Here is a 22500-nt window from a genome sequence, read left to right as displayed (position 1 = left end):
TGACGATGTCCCTTGGAGTTTCAAATCTTGGCTGAAACTCGTATTTGCGGATTTTCTTTCAATGATAAACCGCTTGTAGATGAATCATGAGCACCATTGCCTGATGTGAGACTGGAGAAAGTATCAGGAATATTATTAATTTCACTTGATCAAGCATTATAAATCTTGCCACTGGATCATGTCGGCTAGGCTAGGCTAGGCTACCCTAGACGTGCCTTCTCAATTTTTAAAGTAACCTGAGAGATTTTCACGTTTCTTTTAATAGTGTACACAGGGGAATAACTGACGCGTCTACATTATTAAATTCAGTGAAAAATATTCATTATTAACTTTATTACAAGTAGAAATATATACAACTTTTCCCTTCCTTCCATCTAGCTACCCTCACGATCGCCCCGAACATTACCGCACACATTAATACACATTTCTTGATGATTTTGTTTACTATGATAATTCTGAAGGCATGTATGGATACGTCAACTCTTTCTCTACGTCCACTTGGAAGGAAAATGCAAAAGCTCAACAAATAAGTGAGAAATAGCGTAAAATTCAGTAACTTTTTCTCCGCTCAGGCAACCACGGTGGGCGAAAACAAGATTCAACACAATTTTTTCCTTCTCTCTCTCTCTCTCTCTCTCTCTCTCTCTCTCTCTCTCTCTCTCTCTCTCTCTCTCTCCTGGATTCCTGTAGTTGCTTTTAAAGGTTGCTGAGACGTGACGCAATATTTCCAGTCTTACAGATAATGTACCTCTGGAATCTTGAAAGCACCCTTGAAAATGCGTAAAGATTCTCCCTTAAATTTGTTGATGGAGTCTTGAAAGCACCCTGGAAAATGCGTATAATTTCTGATGGAGCTTGATAAAACGTGCAGTTGGTGATATGCTTCGTAAAATGAGGAGAGAGAGAGAGAGAGAGAAGATGAGAGAGAGAGAGAGAGAGAGAGAGAGAGAGAGAGACTGTACATAAACAATTATATCTTTCCACACACACACACACACACCCACGTACGTTTCCCTAACTGTGAGTGATAGGCTAACCCTTTCACTCTTTCAGTCTTCAGTATCATTATAAACAGTCTACTGTGTCTTTCATAACTTCTAATTAATTTTAAGGTTCGCTTATAAACTCAGTCCTCTCGTTTTCTATGCTTTTATTCGAGTTTCCGTCAATTTAAAGGTTTAATTATAAGTGATAGGCTATTTGGCGCGGGGAACCGACTCCCTCTCTCCCTCTCTCTCTCTCTCTTAACACCTCACAGTGCTTCAAGTGACATATTTTCATTTCTATTCGCTTATAAAGTCAATGTACCCTCGCATTTCCTGCCATATAATTAAAGTATCCGGTTGTAACCCTATGGTGAGGGTCCGCTTGTTTCCACCTCCTTCACCGAGGGAGGGAGGCAGACTGCTCCAGGCGTTTTGGGATTTTTTTTTATTTATTTATTATTTTTTATTGTCTTCCTCAGTGTACCTGGGAAACACCGTGCAGTGCGGTTGTGTGGTGTGTGTCCTCTTTTCATTTAAACACCAGGGAACGGGACCACAGAGGCACAGGAGGTCAATTAAGGTGAGTTTAGTAGTGACAGGTAGCAGAGGTCTGGCTTCAACCTACGACACTACCTGGAAAAACACTGGAAATACCTGGAAAATACTTGATACTTAATAGCAAAAGGGGAGAAGAGAAGAGAAAATAATGCTATTTATCATGGAATAGAGGCGGACACACACACACACACACACACATACGCATACATATATATATATATAGACACACACACACACACACACACACACACACAGACACAAACACACACACACATACGCATACACACAGCTGAAATTAATCCAGAAAATAGATAAATAACCTTCATAACAACCACAAATAATAAGGAAAGACAGATAGCCAATCTTGTTTACATCTGAGCCCCCCCCCAGCCCTCCCGCGGCCCGCCATGATGGATTGCCAGAGTCTACCCCCGGTTCCAATATTCCTTCTATTTTCTTAACTTATATATTTAGGCTTTTTAACTAAGATTTTATGGTTTGTAAAAATATTTGGTGGTGTTTTGAGTGTTTTGCGTGCGAGTGTTAAGGGAAACATGTCGATTATGAGGTTGTTTCAGCGTAAATAAGTGTTGCTGTTTGCCGTTAAATTTTTCATACTGCCAAACATGATTTTTTATTTCAGCCGCTAGGCAAGATTTTATGGGCTCAAAAAATCGTTTATTGTTTTTTAAATATGTTATGAATGCTTTTGAGTGAAATAAGTGGACTTTTAGAGGGGTTTTAGACCCGTTGAAACACTCAAAAAAGTCGACATTTATAAATTATTTATTTATTTATTTCAGCTTCCGGTTAACTTCTGATTGTTTGTAAAAATAGTTTCGATTTTTTAAAGTGTATTGTGTTCGTGAGAAATGAGATTTGTGGATTTTGGAATGTATTTTTTTATCGTGTTTGTTCGAACACTTTTTCATATAGTTATTTAAATATAGCTTTATTATTACTGAAGCTTGGAATATTTTTATATGTCCAGAATTAATTTAAAATTATGCCCTTTCATAATATGTAAAGCATTCCGGCCTAGCTCCATTTTTGCGAGGGGTCATTTTCAAAATCATTTGCGTAACGTAAATATGGCGGACGTGACGTCATCAGCCGCCTTCAATCCGGGGACCGAGACCCTGGACCTTCCCTCCTCCCAGTGCCCTTCCATCAGTATTTAGTGTTATTTCCTATATTTTCCAGCTGTTTTCATGCATAGAGAAGAATAGAAAGAGGAGGGAATGAAGGAGAAATGAAGAAGGAGGAGGAAGAAGAGGGAAGGGAAGGAGGAAGAGGAGAAGGAAAAGAAGAAATATTAAGAAAAGATTTTCACTGAATTTCCAGCGTTTTAAAGTTAAGCAAAAGTAGTAGTAGTAGCAGTAGTAGTAGTAGTGAGGTGGTGGTGGTGGTGGTGGTGGTGGTGGTGGTGGTGATGTAGCAGCCTTGTAATATAAGATGAAGTGTTTTGAGTTAAATACCCAATTTTTTTTTCTAGGCATTTTGGAATAGAAGTGAGAGTTTTTGGTGTTTTGAAAGGGAATAGTCGTGCTTTCAGTGTTTTTTTTAAGTGAATTCACCGTTTCTGTGGTGTTTTTAAAAAGGCAGGGGAGTTTTTTTATTATTATTTTTTATTTTTTGTGTTTTTTTTTTTTAGATTTTTGGTGGTTTTTCAAGTTTGTTTGGGTAGAAATTGTTGTTTTTTTTCGCTGTCCTTGGGTAGGTGTGTGTCTTTTTCTGGGGTGTTTTGAAAGGAAATTAAGTGTTATTTAAGTGTTTTTGGCTAAAAATGTGTGTTTTTTTTGGGTGTTTTGAAAGGAAATTAAGTGTTTTTTTAAGTGTTTTTTTGGGTTTCTAGGTGTTTTTGGGAGTAAAATTGTGTTTCTAGGTGTTTCTGGTGTGTATGTGTGTGTGTGTGTGTGTGTGTTGCCTTGTCTTTCGTTGTACAGATGCTTATACAGTGTGTGTGTGTGTGTGTGTGTGTGTGTGTGTGTGTGTGTGTGTTGCCTTGTCTTTCGTTTGTACAGATGCTTATACAGTGTGTGTGTGTGTGTGGTGTGTGTGTTGCCTTGTCTTTCGTTGTACATATGCTTATACAGTGTGTGTGTGTGTGTGTGTGTGTGTTGCCTTGTCTTTCGTTGTACATATGCTTATACAGTGTGTGTGTGTGTGTGTGTTGCCTTGTCTTTCGTTGTACAAGATGCTTATGCAGTGTGTGTGTGTGTGTGTGTGTGTGTGTGTGTGTGTTGAAAATGTTCGCAAGATGATATATAAATCTTTCATTTAAAAACCACAAAACGGTGAGTAATGTTGAAGAGGAAGAAGAAAGGAAGGATTATGAGGAAGAAGAGGAGGAAGAAGAGGAGGAAGAGGATTTAAATGAAGGAAAATAACAGGGACAAAGTTTTAAATCATATTATTCGTTATTTCTTTCTTTATTCAGTATTTCCTTATTCCTTTCTTTATTTTCGTTTACTTCCTCCTCTTATCCCTTTTCTGCCAGAGGAGGAAGGGGAAGAAAGGAGGATGAGGGTGAGGAAGACGAGGAAGAGGAAGAGGATTAAAATTTCTTGCATTTTTCTTAGACAGTCCTCAGGATGTCAACATTGTATAATGGTACAGTGTTGAGACAGGGAACCGGTCGCGTTATAATTCACTAATTGAGGTTACTTTTGATAAATAAACAACTAGTACGGAGTCTTTTAAGTATTTTAGATTATCTTATACCGGAAAATATTAAGGAAAAGTGGCGTAAATAAGAAAAAAAAAGGCAAAGATTAGAGATGTGGGATTTTATAACTTGTGGTATCTTAAAATACTAATATAAGATAAACCCTATGCAAAACGAATAATATAACCTTTATTAATCATCATAACCTAGAAAACCGATAAATATATATATATTAAAAACCAGTGTAATTAGTAAAAAACAAAAAAACTGTCCCTTGGAAGTGAGACGGCCCACAGAGTCCGCGCCAAAAACGTGGATCTACAGGCCAGGCATCTTATGTTTAACCAGGTGTACAAGGTGCTGGCTTTCAAGGGCTCCTCCACACCTACAGACACACGCACACACCACCAGATACAGGAAGGTGAGTGCCTGAGATGGTGTTGAGTGAGATATAAGGTAATTGTCTAGAGTCCTTACCGGGCCTTATTACTGGTCTATTCTCTTCAATTCTTTTACACATACCTTCACATGCACCTAAAACATCATTTTAAAGTGGGGGACAAATGCCCCCTTCCCTCTAGTCGGTTAGGTTAGGTTAGGTTAGGTTAAGTTAGGTTAGGTTAGGTTAGGTTAGGTTAGGTTAGGTTTTAGGTGCATGTGAAGGTATGTGTAAAAGAATTGAAGTGAATAGACCAGTACTGTTAGGTTAGGTTAGGTTAGGTTTTAGGTGACATGTGAAGGTATGTGTAAAAGAATTGAAGTGAATAGACCATTAATCAGGCCCGGTAAGGACTCTAGACAATTACCCTAACCTAACCTAACCTAACCTAACCTAACCTAACCGACTAGAGGGAAGGGGGCATTTGTCCCCCACTTTAAAATGATGTTTTAGGTGCATGTGAAGGTATGTGTAAAAAGAATTGAAGTGAATAGACCAGTAATAAGGCCCGGTAAGGACTCTAGACAATTACCAGATATAATACTTATTTACTTGAGAAATGGTGTTGCTTTGTTGATGGCGCCACACAACGCCAGTAAGATATTTCAGACCACTTAAATTGCTTCCCCTGTTGCAGCAGTTGACGCTCTCTCCCTGATTAAAATGTGTGTGTGTGTGCGTGTGTGTGTATGTGTGAGTGCGTGTGTGTGTGTGTGTGTGTGCATAGTTATCAGATAAATGTAGTTTTAAGAGAATTGTTTTGTTTACACTTTAAAGAATCACTAAATTTTCTGACGCAGCCTTGGATGTGTCCCTGTGCTCCCCCCCCCCCACGCCCCCCTCGCCGCCCTTGGCAGTGTGGGAACCTCGGTACACGCCAAAGTGCCAAGTAAACACCTAACCTAACCTAAGAGAGAGAGAGAGAGAGAGAGAGAGAGAGAGAGAGAGAGAGAGAGAGAGAGAGGTCACTGTTATCATTATTTTCATTATTACACACAATTTAAGGGTTGACCTGGCCCCCCTCCCTTCACCAGGCCACCCCCCCTTACACTCTCTCTGTTTCAGGTGACCTAATGTGACCTAGCCTTGACACCTGCACCTCCACGTGTCAGCTGGGCACTTGTACACTCCACAGTTCTAGGTGAAGACACTGTTGGGTCACTGTGGGTCAATGTGGGATTACTGTGGGTCACTGTTGGGTCATAGGTCACTTGTCCTTCATGCATAAAAGGTGTCTTGTTTATGTTTGTGTCAGGTCGCAGTGTGGTGGGCCCCTGTGTGACCCCTTGTACTAGAGGTCATGGTGATTGGTTGGGGTCATCAGTTTTTATGTGGTTGTTGTTGTTGTTGTTGTTGTTGTTTTCTTATTGTTTTATCATATTTATTTACTTATTTATTTATTTATTTATTTATTTATTTATTTATTTATGTACTGTGCTTGGAATGTAATGAACCAACTACTACTACTACTACTACTACTACTACTACTACTACTACTACTACTACTACTACTACTACTACTACTACTACTACTACCACTACTACTACTACTACTACTACTACCACCACCACCACCACACCACCATAACCACACAACAGTCCAATAGCACTTTCTTCTCCTCACCACCTGTTCTCTCACCTGCCAGAATTAATTGATGAGCTACAGAACTACACCATCGTTCAGGTGGCAGCCGGAGACCAGTACTCTCTTTCTCTCACCTCCTGGGGCCTGGTGAGAGAGAGAGAGAGAGAGAGAGAGAGAGAGAGCCTGTGATGTGTGTGTGTGTGTGTGTTGTGTGTGTGTGAAAGAGAGAGTAGAAATAATTTTGTTGTTTGGCGTCAGGCCATAAACAGTGCACACGCGGGACTGAGTCACTCGGTAAACACAGTGCAGTGGGCCGCGGGTGGCGCCAAGCAGTGCGCTCTGGTGGCCAGGGGACAGAGTATGCCTTGTGCGGGAATTTTAATCGATTTTGTGAGTACACATTGATTTTTTATTGATTTTAAGGCTCAGGGAAAAATGTGCCGGATACTTGAAGCTGCCGGATACTGGAATGCCGGATGAGAGGGATTTTACTGTATATTCAAATTATTTCTCCTAGACAGGTTAGGTTCTCTCCCTCTCCCTCTCTCTCTAATCTCCCCTCTCACTCTCCCTCTCTCTCTTTAAAGTTATATTATATCTTAAGTTAAGTTGGGTTTAGTTAGATTAGGTCTTAGTTCTCTCTCTCTCTCTCTCTCTCTCTCTCTCTCTCTCTCTCTCTCTCTCTCTCTCTCTCTCTCTCTCTCTCTCTCTCTCTCTCTCCTCTCTCTCTCTCTCTCTCTCTCTCTCTCTCTCTCTCTCTCTTCTCTCTCTCTCTCCTCTCTCTCTCTCTCTCCTCAGATCTACGCACGGGGTGACAATGGGTACGGTCAGCTTGGCGTCAACTCTTGCGACAGTCACACCGCCACCACGCAAGCTTGTCAAGAGTCTGGCCAGGAAGGTGACAGTGCAGCTGGCCTGTGGCGCCAACCACACCCTTGCCTTGACTGATGGGTGGGTGTCTGTATGTATGTATGTCTGTGTGTATGTGTCTGTATATATGTGTGTGTGTGTGTGCGTGTGTTATCATCATTACTTATTTATTTTTTGCTTTTGTGTGTTTCAGACGATGAATTGTACACTTGGTGACAAAATACCTTCAGCCAGTTGGGACTTAGACACCGACAGGGGCCCCAGAAGGACCCCCTGCCCTGGTGACCTCCTTGGCTGGCACCACCCCCTAGTCCTGCTGGCCGCTGCGGGTCACCACTCTGCTGCCGTGACCCAGGCCGGCTACCTGCTGTTGTGGGGGTCAAACAAGCAGGGTCAACTGGGCTATACTCCCAAGGGTGATCCTCTTGTTAGGTGTGTATGTGTGTGTGTTTGGGTGGTGGGAGGAAGAGGAAGAGGAAGAAAAGTAGTAATAGTAGTAGTAGTAGTAGTAGTAGTAGTAGTGGTGTACATAAAGTATATTCTTTTATTTATAATCAAGAAAAACAAACTGAATAATGATAATAATAATAATAATAATAATAATAATGATGATGATGAATAATTCTAAACAAACATGAATTAAATTATATAAGCGTTGGAAGAGTTTGACTAGGCAAGGTTCAAGCACGGAGAGAGAGTTTCGAAGAATAATAGGGGTGATCCCATCAAGTTCATAAGACTTCCGAGTGTTAAAACCAGCGAGGGCATGGAAAACATCACTGCGAATGATCTTCAATGGGCAACATGAAGAAATTGTAAAATTATAGAAAAAACATTTTTATTTATATATGCTCTACATGACTGCCTTTGTGTTGAAAACACATTTCAATGCGTGTCCTCCACTGCTGAAGGACACGTTCAAACACATCTGGATTTATGCTTGTAATGGCGTTCGTGATACCATTTGTATGGAAACATATGGGAGACTTTTATATATATATATATATATATATATATATATATATATATATATATATATATATATATATATATATATATATATATATATATATATATATATATATATATATATATATATATATATATACATATATATATATAATCATAATCATATCTTAATAATTATAATGACAATAATAATAATAATAATAATAATAATAAAAATAATAATAATAATAATAATAATAGTAATAATAATAATAATTATTATTATTTTATATTGTTATTATTATTATTATTATTATTATTATTATTATTATTATTATTATTGTTGTTGTTGTTGTTGTTGTTGTTGTTGTTGTTGTTGTTGTTGTTGTTGTTATTATTAATAATATTGTTATTATCATCATCATCACCATGATCATCATCATCATCATCATTATTATTATTATTATTATTATTATTATTATTATTATTATTATTATTATTATTGTTATTATTGTTACTATTATTGTTATTATTATTATTATTATTATTATTATTATTATTATTATTATTATTGTTATTATTATTGTTGTTGTTGTTGTTATTGTTGTTGTTGCTGTTATCTGTTTATTTACTTATGTGTGTATGTGTGTGTGTGTGTGTTTGTAATCCTCTAGCGACTAAAACCGATGGCATACTTTACATCAATACGAGTAAAACAAAGCCGTAAACAGATAAATAGAACCCACACGCTGGACAGAACAAGATACAGACAAGACCAGTGCTTCTCCTTGTACCTGCTCACCCTCCGCTACCTGTGTGCCGTCACCTTGTCTTCTTGTGTACTGATGCAATAATTGCAATGCACAGGCGTTAGAGTATGTGCAAGTAAACACGGAAGTCGAGGTACTACATTATAGGTGCGCCAGTTAATCTTGCCCGAGATAATAACAATAACTATCCATTGATGAGTGAAGTCGTGCTGGTAGGACGAGAGAAGTGACATTAGCACTCGTGGCGACGTTCTTCTCATCTCGCGTGCATTATTCTCCAATAACAGTAATTATTTTGGTCACTAATAAGGTAATGTGGTAGGGAAACAATCTTTATAGTGGTGGGCTTTGAAATGCTTATTTTTTTTTACTTTCTCATCCCCTAGGGCGTTCGTTGTGAAGTATGGCAACGCGCACCGCTTCCCTCCCCCCCTCCCTCCGTAGCCCCGCCTTCCTGTTCTCCCGCCTGCCTTAGTCACTCCTTGACTATCAAAGGAGTAGGGTACTTGCCGTTCCCGGTCCACGCGTTGCATGTGGACACTTCGTTTCCCGTACTGACGACAAACCAAGGTGTGTCCATAGCACCTGTTTGTTACGTGTTACCAGCGCTGCGTGTGAGTCTCCTGAGCACCAGTGGCGTGACTGTAGACTGTGGTGTGTGCGATGCTGGGTAGAGGTGATGACTTGTGAGATGACTCGCTGCTGAGAACCGAGAAAAACGAGGACTGAATTGATTATGTTTTGAAGTGTAATAAAACTGTGTGTGTGTGTGTGTGTGTGTGTGTGTGTGTGTGTGTGTGTGTGTGTGTGTGTGTGTGTGTGTGTAACGCGATACAGGCACATGTACTTGTGCAGACAAGAAAAGTACTCTTTACGCGTGTGAACGGTCATGTGTGCGCGCGCCCGTGTGCACGTGGAAACTCAATCACTGTAAACTTATCCTGTCTAAAAGCAAAACGAAATACGAATAAACATCACCACTACCATCTGCTCCTAAGTGTATATGTGTTTATGTCCATGTACGTGTCTGCAATGATGTGAGTGTATACTGAGTGAAGATACCTGAAACAGTGCTCACGATGAGGCTATGGACTGCCGTGGGCGTGGTGGTGGCCGTGGGGGTGGCGGCGGCGGGGTGGCGTGGTGGAGGCGTGGTGGTGGTGGAGGGGACCCGCGTGTGGGTGGATGAGACAGGTGGCTACAGGCAGGTGGTGGCCGCCCTCCACCCTGCCCTCCGCCCACACAACTGTACAACGTTCTTCCACAACTTGAAGGTAAGCAGTTAATCTGTCACCTGTCACCTCTTTATCTGCGATGGCTGACTGAGGAATCAACAGTTTGTTTACTTGTATGGGCTTAGTACTCGAGCATCACCTGTAAAACATGATGACAGGATTAGGCGACTACCAACAGGAGCTAATTAGTGATACCTGTAAATTCCATGATGCTCCCTACCTGTGGAGTTTCAGTTGGTTAAAGTGAGCGTGCATGAAGGATGGAGAGGTTAGAATGATATAAGCACCAAGGGAGGAATTCTAAGTATTGCACACGTAGATATTGAGGGTTGGCTGACCGATGGAATTAATAATTTTGCGCCACAGCACCGCAGATGATGTTCAGGAAACCATGTAGGTCATAATTATGTATCAGTTTAAAAAAATAAATAAGTAAATAGATAAAACATAGGTGCAGGAAGGTGAATTTTCTCCCCCACACTCAAAAAAGATAATAATAATAATAATAATAATAATAATAATAGTATATCAGGATAAGGTACAGAATCCTAGCCAAAGACCCTGAGGACAAAAGGAGAAGCAAGGGATGAAACTGGATCGTCAGAGATGCTTTTAGTAGACAGAATATAGGGAGATGAATAGATCAGAGTGAGAGTGATGGAAAGAGACTTATGAAGACCGTTACAACATAAATAGATAGAGAAAAGATAAGAATACAGGGATTCAAAACAAATAGCTGGGAGAAAGAAGACGTCATATGAATCAATAGATTAAAAAAAGAGTAAGGATGCAACAATTAACGAGAAAGAGAGACGGGGAAAGAGTAAAAAAACAGCGTTAATTGAGAAGTAGATCAAGGACAGGATAGCAATGTAGCGATGACTAACAGACAAATAGAGGACAGAGATAAAGGAGTACCAGAGAGAGAAGTAAAGCCAAGATGACCGCGTGAAATGTGTACTTTTGTCTTTATTTACACCGGACCCAATTTTAACATGAGGAGCATATCAGGTGGTGTAGGAAGAAAAAAGGTGTTATCTGTAGAAGGAGAGGCTTTTCTTGGCGTGATATGAGCAACCTGAAGACATCAAACTCGCTGAAATGGGTATATTTTTCTGCGTTTTTTGAGTGTGAAGTTGTAATTAGCGAACTTAATACGAGCATTTCTGGAAAGTCTGTTTTGTATCTGGTGCGTAGTGGCTTTAGGGTGTGGAGGCAGAGAAGCTTGGAGAAGGTTGAACACTGATTTGAATGTTAGAAAAAGATTGAAAAAGGAGAAAGGCTCTGAAAAAAAAAAGAGAAAAATAGCACGTGAGGATATAACAGAAATCAGTTAATATATATGCATACGTAGTACCTGATGCCATATTCAATTACGTAAAGCTGTGTATTATTATTGTTTTAATTTTCTTGGTCCAGCATTTGTGACGTTATATTTTCTGGTGACTTTTTTTTGCGTGTTTTTTTTTTTTTCATGTATTATTTTTGTGCTATTATTTTTTTACCTTTTTTTTCGTGTGTGACGCAGATTTTATGAATATATTTTCCCACTATTGTTTATTCCTATGCCATTTATTTTTACATGTGGCATTTAAAAGTTTTAATCTTTATGTGTGTGTGTGTGTGTGTGTGTGTGTGTGTGTTTTACTCTTTCCTTGCGACAATTTTTCCTGTATGTCTATCATTTTCTTTCCTGTAACGTTTTATTCCCGCGACAGTTAATCTCAAGCCGAATGAAATAAACTGATAAGAACCGCCAGTCAGTTTTATATTGAATTACACCCACAGTGTAGCAGGGTATGACAAGGAGCATTCGCGAGCATAGACCAGCGCACGACAATTTCTGACTTATAGAAACGCTTTGCTGTCTCATCATGTCTACTCTGAAAGACCAAAGAGATAATCAGCCAGGTTCTCAAGAGTGTTTCTGCCTTTTAAAATGTAAAAAAAAATTGTTCATCTGATACTAGGATCATAGAAATACCCTTGAGAAGGAAAACGTGCAACTTGAACTAGAGGTTTAGGTTAGGTAATCGATAAATGTTTCAGAGTATGGTCCACGTCATAGCACGGCCCCAGAGAAAGAATTAAGCTCCTCTCCTGCTCCACTTATCTTCCTACCTGCTGCCGAATCTGAACCCAAGACTTAGCGATCTTCTCATTTCATCTCTTCATTCCTTTCTTCCTCGTTCAGTAGTTTTCTTCGCGTTTATCTTTCCATTTACATTAGCTTGCCTTTATTCCTCTTCTTCCTCAGTTGAGATTAGAGATAATGTAAATAAGATTCTCCTGAGTAAGATTCGCAGCATTGGATCCATGTTGAGAGAGAGAGAGAGAGAGAGAGAGAGAGAGAGAGAGAGAGAGAGAGAGAGAGAGAGAGAGAGAGAGAGAGAGAGTGTGTGTGTGTGTGTGTGTGTGTGTGTGTGTGTGTGTGTGTGTGTGTATTAACAGTAGTCAGATGTATAGATGAAACTGACTTACGAGACAAAAAAAAAAAAAAGATCAGGAAACACCACAGACCTACCTTGCATTTTATAAGAGCCAGTAGGTCCGATAATGTTTGTTCTCCTATTGTGTTCAGTTGTGTTCCGTGCAGACCAAGCCCCGTATTCTGCCCTCTCAGCATCACTATTTTCAAAGACCACAGGTAGGATTCGCCGAGTTCTCAAGGCTGTTTCTCCTGTTAATGACGTACAAATTTTGTTCATCAGTCACTAGAACCGTAAAAAACACCCTTAAAACTCCTGGAACTTTAATGTAGAGCCTTTTGAAAGTAGAAGAGGTGTGGCGCAGAAGTGTTTCAGAATATCATCCCAACTGGAGCCCTCCCCTACATGCCCTCCTCTCCTTTCTAGTCATCTTAAGCCCCTGTGCCTCTCATTGCCTACCTGTTGAGTCTCGATCACCTGCTCATTACAAGATACTTAGTTGTTGACAAAAACTGATTTTTATTATTATTATTATCATTACTCATTATTATTTATTTTTTTCATTTAATCTCCCTGTTTCCTTCCGCTCTCTGAAGTCACCTCCTCCTCCTCCTCCTCCTCCTCTTCCTCCTCCTCCTCCTCGCACTCTTCACATCCTCTTTTTCCTTTTGCTGCTCCTCTTTCTCGCTTCTTGCTTATCTTTTCCTTCATACCAAGTCTTTCATTGTCCTTCCTCCTCCCTCTTCTCATTCACTTTCGAATTACCTCGTATTCATTTTTTCCCCTAACTTTAGTCTAAATTGTATGAGAGAGAGAGAGAGAGAGAGAGAGAGAGAGAGAGAGAGAGAGAGAGAGAGAGAGAGAGAGAGAAATAGAGTGTGGGAGTGTTGGCTGACCATCTATTTGCTGAGAGAGAGAGAGAGAGAGAGAGAGAGAGAGAGAGAGAGAGAGAGAGAGAGAGAAGAGAGAGAGAGAGAGAGAGAGAGAACAGCTAGTGACTGGTTGATTCTCTTATTCTTGTTTTGACACCACCACCACCACCACCACCACCACCACTACGATGGATGTTAATTCTGCCACTATTACTAACAGCCTGCCATTACCACTGCCAATATCTATGCTCTCTCTCTCTCTCTCTCCTCTCTCTCTCTCTCTCTCTCCTCTCTCTCCTCTCTCTCTCTCTCTCTCTCTCTCTCTCTCTCTCTCTCTCTCTCTCTCTCTCTCTCTCTCTCTCGCCGCAGTCTTCTCATGTTTCTCCATCACTGCCTTTTACTCTTTTCTCTCCTCTTCCTTAATTCTCTTTGGTCTCTCATTTCTTCAGTCTCTTAATATTCTTCCCGCTCCCTCCCTCTGTTTTTTTTTTTTTTTCCACCTTTCTTCACCTACTTATACTAGTTCGTTGTTATTTTTAGTCTTTATTCTCCTCCTCTTTATTCTCCTCCTCCTCTTCCTCCTCCTCCTCCTCCTCCTCCTCCTTGCGTTGCTCATCTTGAAAAATTCTGGCAATTACTCGTCTTACTGAAGAGTATTGTGCCTCGGCGCCTTGCTACGGAGGGAGGGAGGAGAAGGAGGAGAGGAGAAGGAGGAGGAGGAGGAGGAGGAGGAGGAGGAGGACAATGGTAATGGTGGCGGTGAAGAAACGAAAGTAGAAGAGGAGCGGATTACCAAGGAGGAGGAGGAGGAGGAGGAGGAGCTTGTGGCGGTGGTGATGGTGAAGGAGGAAGAGAAGGAAAACAAGAAAAGTTTTGTGCGGCGAAATATGGAGGAGGAAAAATAATGAGGAGGAAGGAAAGAAACCCGAAGAGTTGGAGGAAAGTTAATTAATATATATGAGTGGGTGCACAGGAGGAGTGGCGGGGTGGGAAGTAATGTGTGAGGCTCATTGACTTGTGTTTAAATGCCAGGAGATGCCTAAGATCACAGCTGGCGATAAATCAAGCTGGATGATAGATAAATAAATGAATAAATAACACACAAAACACGAAAGAAAAATAGTAAATAACAAAGAGATATGACAAAGTTGGCGAGCGATTAGAAGAATAATAAAAACTCTTGTTGGAAAAAATGATTGTGTTAGAGAATGCGACCACAAGGACGATAATTATGCTGAAACGTTTCTGCGCCGCACCTCCATTACTTTCAAAAGGTTCTTGTAGTTGACGCTACTTGGATTTTTAAGTGTTTTTATGTTTCTAGTAACAGATTAGCAAGATATTCGCAGGAGAAACACTCTTGAGAACCCAGCTAATCATTTATGTGACCTTGGAAAATAGTGGTGGTGACAGAACAAAGCGTTTTTGAATACAGGTCGTTCAGGTTTTGGAGGGACAGATGACAGAGTTTTCAGAGGACGGGGAGGGGAAAGAAATTACTGCAGCTCACTGGAGGAAAGCCGTTGGATGAAGCACGTTACGCCATTGAAGACACGGAAAAGAAAAAAAAAAATATTAGTAATTGTTTAAGTGGAGTTTCCAGACTATAAGGAGAAAAGCTACGTATGTTTCAGAGGCCAGTATTCTCAGATACTTAGTCCTCTCATGAGAACTATTTTTAAAGGGCACAGAGAGAGAGATGATTGGTCAAATTCTCATAGGTGCGTTACCTTTCCAGAATCTTTGTTAAACTATCACAGGAATCACAAGAAAAACTCCTTTCAAGACCTTCATAACTTCCCGTAGATCCTGTTTAAGATAGTCGAGATAAAGCGCTATGTTTAATAAGAAATACAAACTAGAATACTAAAGAAATATTTCCATTGGACAGAAAGGAAAGAAAGTTAATGCAGGGCTTGGAGATTTGCAGATGGCCGAGGAAAAGAGAGGTTATTCTTGCCAGCCAGGGAAGTTTTTAGAGAACCATAAGAAGGAAGTTACGAAACCACACCAGAGGGGGAAGTTTTGAGAGAAAAGCAAGGGAAGAGAGGCTGCAGCTTGGAGGAAAGTTCTGAGAGGAGGGAAATGAAGGATAAAGTTGCAAGCTCACTAGGCGAAAATAATACAGAGGTGAGTCTGTTAAGTATTGTGCGAAGACTGCTCGGGCGAGTCAGAGAGGTCAGCTGAGGGAGAGAGAGAGAGAGAGAGAGAGAGTGCTGATTTGTGTGCTTCTGTTTGAGTGTTGTTTTGAGCTTCATCTTCTTGAAACTACCCGTGTTAGTTAATGCACCGTGCTTCACCTTGTTCCTGTACCGTGCTGCACCTTGTTCCTGTACCGTGCTTCACTTGAGTTCCTGTACCGTGCTTCACTTCTGTTCCTGTACCGTGTTTCACTTTAATCCTGTACCGTGCTTCACTTCTGTTCCTGTACCGTGCTTCACTTGAGTTCATGTACCGTACTTCAATTTAGTTCTTGTATCGTGCTTCACTTTAGCCAGTAAAACGTACTTCACTTTAGTCAGAGTACCGTACTATGCTTCACTTCAGTCAGCGTACAGTATGTTTCGTTTCATTTCTGTCCACGTGTACCGCGATTCACTTTTAACTTTTTTTTTTTCTTTTATGTAAGGCGGACACTAGCACACTGTCCCAAAGGTCCCAAGAGAAAGGCCAAAAGGATAATCCAGAATTGGATGATAAGTGTCTTGAAACCTCCCGCTTGGAAGAGTTCAAGTCATAGGAAGGTGGAAATACAGAAGCAGGCAGGGAGTTCCAGAGTTTACCAGATTTTACCGTGCTTCATTTCAGTCGAGGTGCTGTGTACCATTGAAAGAAACGGAATGAGTGACGTGTTCAGTTCAAGGTCTGTGTAATATGTTCACCCTCTCGTCCTTCCCTCTCGTCCTTCCTTGACACTGAGCACTGTGGGGAAAAAAAAAGTTGTTTGCATGGAAATAGAAAAAAAAAAAGAAATAAAAAAGGCTAAGCAGGTTAATACTTTTCTTTTTAGATTATAGAATTGTTTAAGAGACACGTAGTAAGTGTGTGAAAAATTGTAAGTGATCGTGGAGAGGAAAATAATCAAGCAGTGAAAGGTTTTAAAAGACAGATTCCAGGTCGTGTGTATAAAGAAATTTTTGAAGACATTTAAAGGCCTTTTTTTTTTTTTTTTTTTTTTTTATACTGATGGTAAGGAAATTATTTGTAGATACCAAAAACTCTGCACGTCATTTTTCCAGATAAAGAATGATCAAGCATTGGATTGTTTAAAGAGACAGATTCCAGCTCATGTGTGTAAAGAAGAAAATTTTTGAAGACAAATTTAAAGACCATTTTCTTTTGAAGATAAGGATTTTTTTTCTTAAGGCACAAACTCTGGACACCATTTTTCCACATAAAGAATGATCAAGCAGTGAAAGGCTTAGATACACAGATTGCAGCGTGTCTGTAAAAGTGCCCCGCGTCAGGGAGTGAGGCGGGGAGTTATGGAAGCACCACAGCGCCGCCCGTGTGAGGTGAGGCCTGTACGCTGAGTTATTGAGGGATTGGGGGTCTCTCTCTCTCTCTCTCTCTCTGTCTCTCTCTCTCTCTCCTCTCTCTCTCTCTCTCTCTCTCTCTCTCTCTCTCTCTCTCTCTCTCTCTCTCTCAAAAAGAGTGTTAGATGACTGACCAAACTCAATAATCAGATTTGTAGTGCCGAGTCAATAAGGGTTTGTAAAGATTGGATAAATTTATGGATAGAGATGATAAGTGGGTACAGGTTTGTTGTATACATACCGGGCTGTCATGTGTAGGCCTACTGACTTCTGATTTATTTATCTTTCTATTTGTTATTTATTGTTGTTTATTTTATAATTTGGTTTCTGCCACATGAGCAAGACATTTTTTAAACTAAACTGACCTGAACACTTGAATTTATTATAATGATTTTATTTGTTTATTTATCTTTTTTTTTTCATTTGACTACCACTTCTTTCACATTTCCCTAAGTACCAATCACTCTGAGACATCTTTATTTGTTCTGCAGCTGTATCCACTCTTTGAACTGGGAAGAAATTACAAAATGCATTCTTCTTCATCGCTGACTTAATTGTAGATGCTTATAAAGATTTCACCTATTGCTTCTGATGGTGTTAATTGTCTCGAGTCACAGTGAACAGGTTAAGAGAGCGACGGCAGTTGATGTGTATGAATTTTAGGAGCATTGTTTGAACATTCACCATTATATTATACAAGTCAGCGAACGCCGGTCTTGCGTCGGGGCTGCAAAGGTCACTCGGGGAGCGCGTTTTACTCAAGGTCTTCCCGGAAGCATAAAAAATTAGCAGGGGCAAATTGACTTATTGGCATCTTAAGTGCATCTCTCCTTACTCACGCCCATAACAACAATGACCAGTATTATTACCAGTGTCGTTGTTGAGTGAGCAGAAAAGATGCACTTGAGATGCCACAAAGTCAGTTTCTCCCACCCCTTTTTTCATGCTTGTTGGGAGGCCTTAGGTGAAACGCGCTCTCCGGGTAGCCTGTGCCGCCCCAACGCAAGATCGGGGTTCGCTGACTGTACGTACTTCTTCAGGAGAGACGGTTTGGCTGAGTTGTGGTAGATCGTCCCTGTTTTCAGAAGGGAAGATCGAGTATGCTTAACTTACACACACCTTCATGTTTTGCAGTCTGTGTCTAGTGCTGGAAATGGCGAGGCAGAGATGAAGCAAATATTGTCCTCTCTTTTTTCTTGTAGTACCAATAATTATGTCATATTCACGTTTTTTTTTCTTTTTATTATTTTTTTTATTCGCATTCTCCCTCTCCATTTAATTTTTCACATCAATAATAAACGAGGTCGTGGTATGTACAGCATTAACTTAAGATTCAATTTGTTCCTTTTTTCTTAATTTCTCTTCACTTTTTATTTTATTTATTTATTCGTTTTTTTTTTATCATTATTACTTTTTCTCATAGTAGCTCACCCATTACTTCAAGCTTCGTGTATGTGTGTGTGTGTGTGTGTGTATACGCTCTCACGGTTGCTGCTCCTAATGGTTAACTTCATAAGTACACACACACATGTCACTCTATAGAAGTAACTGTCCGTCTGTCCGTTTGTTTGTTTGGCTGTAGGCAGGAATATTTTACCACTGCCAGTACTGCCTTGAGGAAAGATGCATGAGTAGGAACGTGTGAGTGTACCCGTCAGTATGTCCCTTCAGTCAGTAGTAGGCGTGTTCATAACTGTGTTGTTTGTGGTACCCGTCAGTATGGTCCCTTTTGGTCAGTAGTAGGCGTGTTCATAACTGTGTTGTTTGTGGTACCCGTCAGTATGTCCCTTTGGTCAGTAGTAGGCGTGTTCATAACTGTGTTTGTGGTACCCGTCAGTATGTCCCTTTAGTCAGTAGTAGGCGTGTTCATAACTGTGTTGTTTGTGGTACCCGTCAGTATGTCCCTTTGGTCAGTAGTAGGCGTGTTCATAACTGTGTTTGTGGTACCCGTCAGTATGTCCCTTTGGTCAGTAGTAGGCGTGTTCATAACTGTGTTGTTTGTGGTACCCGTCAGTATGTCCCTTTGGTCAGTAGTAGGCGTGTTCATAACTGTGTTGTTTGTGGTACCCGTCAGTATGTCCCTTTAGTCAGTAGTAGGCGTGTTCATAACTGTGTTGTTTGTGGTACCCGTCAGTATGTCCCTTTGGTCAGTAGTAGGCGTGTTCATAACTGTGTTGTTTGTGGTACCCGTCAGTATGTCCCTTTAATCAGTAGTAGGCGTGTTCATAACTGTGTTGTTGTGTTGTTTGTATTCCTGCTCCCCTGATTGCTAGACCACCACATTTACTATCCATTACATACCACCGCCAGCTACTACTTGCTAATGACTGGACGTTTAAATCTCCAATCACCATCGACTATCAAACGCCACCGTCACTATTACTTCCAATACCACCACCACTGCTACTATTCCTACCACCACTACTGTCACCACCACAACCATCGCCACCACCACACAGTTACCTCTCTAGGGTGGTCACCGTCAGCTGCTTTCCTCCTCCTCCTCCTCCTCCTCCTCCTCCTCCTCCTCCTCCTCCTCCTCCTCCTCCCTTACTCTGTTCCCAGCACCCGCTAACTCGGCCCAGTGTTTTATCTGGAAGAGGAGGAGGAGAGGGGGAGGAGGTGGTAATGGTGGCGGTTGTTTTGTTCGTCTTAAAAATCTCCTCATGCTTTTCTTCCTCTTTTTCTCCATCTTTCCCTCCTTCCTTCTTTTCTTTCTTCCCTTCCTCTCCTCGGTTCTTACAGTGTTCCTTTACTTTTTTTCTTATGCCTAATACTAATATGTATCCCATATGTGTGTGTGTGTGTGTGTGTGTGTGTGTGTGTGTGTGTGTGTGTGTGTGTGTGTGTGTGTGTGTGCGTGCGTGTGTGTGTGCGTGTGGGAAGGAGGGAGAAGATTGAGATGATGTAGGAGAATTAGGAGGAAGAATGATCATGAAATATGGCGGAAGGAAGAGAGAGAGAGAGAGAGAGAGAGAGAGAGAGAGAGAGAGAGAGAGAGAGAGAGAGAGAGAGAGAGAGATTGCAGCTCATTAAAACGTCAACTTTAATAAATTTGTTTGTAACACCTGTGTGTGTGTGTGTGTGTGTGTGTGTGTGTACACGCTCGTTCATTCTTCTCTATTTTCTTACACCGTGATATGGGAACGAAAACAAAGAGGAGGAGGAGAAGGAAGAAAAAAATATAGATGGAAAGTTCACAAGAGGAGGAGGGGGAAGAGGAGGAGGAGGAGGAGGAGGAGGAGGAGGAGGAGGAGGAGGACACGATATCTGATTGGATCTTTTACTTCCTATTTTGTCTTGTGAGTCACCTGAAAACGAGGTACAGAAAGAGAGAGAGAGAGAGAGAGAGAGAGAGAGAGAGAGAGAGAGAGAGAGAGAGAGAGAGAGAGTATAAACTTTACTTTTATCGATTTTCATATTTTTAAGGTTCAGTAATTACAACACGACATTATTTTTCTATTCATTCATATATTTATTAATTCATTTGTTTATTTTTCCCCGTCCTTTCCTTCCATTCTTCCTTCAGCTGTCTTTTCTTTTGTTCCTTCATTCTTCTAAATCTTCTTTCTTTCTTTATTTATATCCCTTTTCATTCATGCAATATCTCCTTTCATTCTCTTTTGCTTTCTTCCCTTATGATTTTCTCTCTCTCTCTCTCTCTCTCTCTCTCTCTCTCTCTCTCTCTCTCTCTCTCTCTCTCTCTCTCTCTCTCTCTACTTCATCATCACTTACAAGAGAGAGAGAGAGAGAGAGAGAGAGAGAGAGAGAGAGAGAGAGAGAGAGAGAGAGAGAGAGAGAGCAAAGAAAGGAGAGTAAAAAAATTTCAATATTTGTTCTGAGTTACCGAGCGAATGATTGTGTGAGGATGAGTTTGCTGAGTCAACAGAGAGAGAGAGAGAGAGAGAGAGAGAGAGAGAGAGAGAGAGAGAGAGAGAGAGAGAGAGAGAGAGAGAGAGAGAGAGAGAGAGAGAGACTTACATTAATGTGTTCTGTATAGGGTGGAATGCATGTGTTCAAGAGACAGACAGACAGACAGACAGACAGACAGACAAAATAAACCATATCCCTTTTTCTCGCCTTGTCCTGTCCACGTCCAGTCTTGCTCAGCTCCGCGCCGCCATACGTAACAATATGAATCGTGACTTATCTATTGTGACATGCTCTCGTTTGCTCCCTTGTATTATCCTTGGCCTTCGTTCACTGCAGCGCTTTAAGGATGGAGCGTAAGACTTTTGACGGAGTGTACAGTGGATGACATCCGCAGGGGAGGAGGAGGAGTAGGAGAAGAAGGAGGAAGATAAAGGAGAGGGGAAGGACGAGAAGGAAAGGCCAGGTGAAATATGGGACACAGAGAGAGAGAGAGAGAGAGAGAGAGAGAGAGAGAGAGAGAGAGAGAGAGAATATGTAAGCGTCGATAATAGACAAAGAGGAATGGAGAGGGGAAGAGAAGAATGATAGAATTATGAAACAGAGAAGCAGGAGGGCAGGAATAATAATAACTTATGAGCGTAGAGAGAGAGAGAGAGAGAGAGAGAGAGAGAGAGAGAGAGAGAGAGAGAGAGAGAGAGAGAGAGAGAGAGAGAAAGTGAACCTACTAAAATGATAAGGGTAAATGGAAAGGAGTGAAAAGAATGAGGATGAAGTGAAAGAGGAAGGGAAGTGAAATGAAGAGGGAGAAGATAAAGAGGAGGAGGAGGATATGAAGTAAGAGTGTAGGAATGAAAATGAAAAGTATTTACTGTGTGATAAGAATGGATGTATCAGGAGGGAGGGGAAGAAGAAGAGGAGGAGGAGGAGGAGGAGAATGATAACTAAATGGGTCAGACTTGATGAGTGACTGAAGGAGGAAGAGGAAAATGAAGAAGAGAAGAAAGAAGTATAGGGAAAGGAAAAAAAAAAGATGAAGAAGAGGAGGAGGAGGAGGAGGAGGAGGAGGAAAGTAAAAAAAAGAAAAAAAAGGAGGAAGGTGAGGAAGAGAAGAACGAAGACGACTACGGGGAGGAGGAGGAGGAGGAATACAAAGGAATACAAAGGAAAGAACAGACAGCAACAGCCCTACTGGGCCTAACGAGGCTGTCTGTGTGTCTATTCTACCACTACCACTACAGATTCTAAGAGTTAGAGGATGGAGGACACTAGAGATCAAGGAAGGAAAAACAGGAGAGTATAGGGAGGAGGAAAGGCTAAGATGTGATAGGAAAGGATGAAAGAGAAATTATACTATTCACTACAGTAACTAAAAAAAAAAAAAAAATTTATGTAGGCGCAAAGTACGTTATATGAGGGGTTGCTGCGAGGTGATTGTCCAACCTTTGTTTAAAAGTTTCTATTGTATTACTATCGACAATATGTGCTGGGAGAGAGTTCCAGACATTTACAATTCTATTAAAGAAATAATACTTAGCCTCGTCTGAGGAGGAGGAGGAGGAGGAGGAGGAAGATGAAAGAGAATGAGGTAAAGAAATATAACCGTCAACCAGACAGTAGCTTTGTGGTGGTGAATAGTTCATGAATAATCTGCCAGCAACCAGCACCTTCAGAAGACGGAGATGGGCGGCGAGGCAATGCACCCAGCCACGCCGCACAGCCATCACCGCCTCG

The 22500-nt window shown here is 40.9% G+C and overlaps 1 protein-coding gene across 4 annotated transcripts in view; it reads left to right on the top strand.

Annotated features, from left to right (window-relative positions):
- Positions 1-4493: 4493 nt before the first annotated feature.
- Positions 4494-22500, top strand: part of LOC135093337 (uncharacterized) — a 124179-nt gene continuing 106172 nt past the window's right edge. For 3 of the 4 annotated variants that reach the window (XM_063992534.1, XM_063992537.1, XM_063992533.1), the window contains exons 1-3: positions 4494-4633; positions 7300-7538; positions 9211-10098. The gene's annotated coding sequence lies outside the window, so the exon portion shown is untranslated. Of the gene's footprint in view, positions 4634-7299; positions 7539-8503; positions 10099-22500 lie in introns of those variants that run through there. The other variant, XM_063992535.1, reaches the window with a different exon arrangement.

This window comes from Scylla paramamosain, chromosome 42, assembly GCF_035594125.1.
Source record: "Scylla paramamosain isolate STU-SP2022 chromosome 42, ASM3559412v1, whole genome shotgun sequence".
Lineage (NCBI taxonomy): Eukaryota > Metazoa > Arthropoda > Malacostraca > Decapoda > Portunidae > Scylla > Scylla paramamosain.
This window is presented reverse-complemented; position numbering and strand designations above follow the sequence as displayed.